Genomic DNA, 2,676 nt, shown 5'->3' with positions numbered 1-2,676 from the left:
TAGCTAGTAGGTGGAAACATGAAACAGCTTAAAACAAAGTTTAGGCTGGGCAAGGTGGCTTACACCTATAATTCTAGCACTTTGGGAGGCTGAGGCAGGCGGATCACCTGAGGTTGGGAGCTTGAGACCAGCCTGACCAACATGGAGAAACTTCATCTCTATTAAAAAAAAAATTAAAAAATTAAAAACAAAATCATGTTAGGTGTAGTGGTGCATGCCTATAATCCCAGCAACTCAGGAGGCTGAGGCAGGAATTGCTTGAAGCTGGGAGGCAGAGGTTGCAGTGAGCTGAGGTCATGCCACTGCACTCCAACCTGGGGGACAGAGCAAGACTCTGTTCTAAAAAAAAATTTTTTTTTGGCCGGGCCCAGTGTAATCACGCCTGTAATCTCAGCACTTTGGGAGGCCAAGGCAGGAGGATCACCTAAGGTCAGGAGTTTGAGACCAACCTGACCAACAGGGAGAAACCCCGTCTCTACTAAAAATATAAAAATTAGCCCGGTGTGGTGGCATACACCTGTAGTCCCAGCTACATAGGAGGCTGAGGCAGGAGAATTACTTGAACCGGAGAGGCAGAGGTTGTGGTGAGCCAAGATCACACCATTGCACTCCAGCTTGGGCAACAAGAGCGAAACTCCATCTCAATAAAAGAAAAAGTTCATTTGCAGATCACAATTAAGTCTTAGAATTATTTTTCCAACTTGCAGTGAGCTGAAATTGCACCACTACACTCCAGCCTGGGCAACAGAGCTAGAAAAGGAAAAAAAAAAGTTTAATGAATGAATGAATTTTTAAAAAGCTAATAAATGTCTTATTTCTAGAATTTTTTCATTTAATATCTTTGGATTGTGGGTAACTGAAACTGCAGAAATCTAAACTGGATAAAGAGGAGACTACTGTATAACAGAACCTAATTCAGAAACTCATTGTGAGGATTATATGAGATAATCCATTTAAAATATTTATTTGAGGGATGATGGCTCACGCCTGTAATCCCAGCACTTTGGGAGGCCAAGCCAGGCAGATCATGAAGTCAGAAGTTTGAGACCAGCCTGGCCAACATGGTGAAACCCCATCTCTACTAAAACTACAAAAATTAGCCAGGCACGTGCCTATAATCCCAGCTACTTGGGAGGCTGATACAGGGGAATTGCTTGAACTAGGGTGGTAGAGTTTTCGGTGAGCTGAGATCAAGCCTTTGCACTCCAGCCTGGGCAACAAGATCGAAACTCCGTCTCAAAAAACAAAACAAAACATTTATTTATTTATTTTTATTTTTATTTAAAAAATACTCGAGAGGCTGAGGCAGGAGAATCACTTGAACCCAGGAGGCATAGGTTTCAGTGAGCCAAGATCACGCCATTGCACTTCAGCCTGGGCAACAAGAGTGAACCTCCATCTCAAAAAAAAAAACCTTTTAATTTTTGTGGGTACACAGGGGGGTGTATATATTTATGGAGGTCCCAAGCATTTAAATAAAGGATACCTGGCTGGTTACAGTGACTCACACCTTTAATCCCAGCACTTTGGGAAGCTGCAGCAGGAGGATCACTTGAGCCTTTCTTTGTGGAGATGAGGTCCCACTATGTTGCCCAGGTTTGGTCTTGAGTTTGAGACCAGCCTGGGCAAATAGTGGGATCTTATCTCTACAAAAAAAAAAAAAAAAAAAAGCCCGAAAATTAGCCAGGCATGCTGGTGCACACCTATGGTTCCAGCTATTCAGGAGACTGAGATGGGAGGATCACTTGAGTCCAGGAGGTCAAGGTTGCGGTGAGCAGAGATCACGACACTGCACTCCAGCCTGATCGACAGAACGAGACTCCATCTCAATAAATGAATAAAGGGCCAGGCGGGGTGGCTCACCCTTGTAATCCCAACATTTTGGGAGGTCACGGCAGGATGATTGCCTGAGCCCAGGAGTTTGGGACCAGCCTAGGGAACACAGCAAGACCCCAGTCTCTGTTAAATTAAAAAATAAGAAAAAAATAAAAAATAAAACCAGATAAGGGATACTCAACCTGTGTTACTAGTCATATCAGTGCCCTCTTCCTTGGTATATACTGTGAGATTCTTGGAGGGCAAAGAACCTTGCCATATACATCTTTACTCAAATAAAATATTTTACTTCCTATCTGTGTGATTTTTGAGCAGGTTATGCTCTCTATACTTCATTTTCGCATATAAAGTCATGCTAATTATACTTCATGGTGTTGTTATGGAGAGTAAATGAGTTAATAAATGTAAAGCACATAACAGTGTTTGGCATAAAGTAGGTGTTCAATAAATGTTATTTTATTCTCTATTGTATTCATTTCTCTCTGGAAGACTACACAAGAAATTGGTAAGTATTTACTTCCAGGGAGGGGAACTGGGAAACTGAATCACTGCTGACTTATGTACTGTTTTGGTTACCGTTTTGTAACTTTTGTCCTAGGGGTGTGTTATCTATCAACAAGTTGGTTTTAAAAAGGAAACCAGGAGCCGGGTACAATGGCTCATGCCTGTAATCCCAGCACTTTGGGAGGCTGAGGCAGGTGGATTGCCTGTGGTCAGGAGTTCAAGACCAGCTTAGCCAACATAGTTAAACCCCGTCTCTACCAAAAATACTAAAAATTCGCTGGGCGTGGTGACAGGCATTTGTAATCCCAGCTACTAGAGAGGCTGAGGCAGGAGAAT

Source organism: Cebus imitator, unplaced genomic scaffold (genome assembly GCF_001604975.1).
Source record: "Cebus imitator isolate Cc_AM_T3 unplaced genomic scaffold, Cebus_imitator-1.0 Scaffold87, whole genome shotgun sequence".
Lineage (NCBI taxonomy): Eukaryota > Metazoa > Chordata > Mammalia > Primates > Cebidae > Cebus > Cebus imitator.
Note: the sequence above shows the minus strand (reverse complement) of the source record.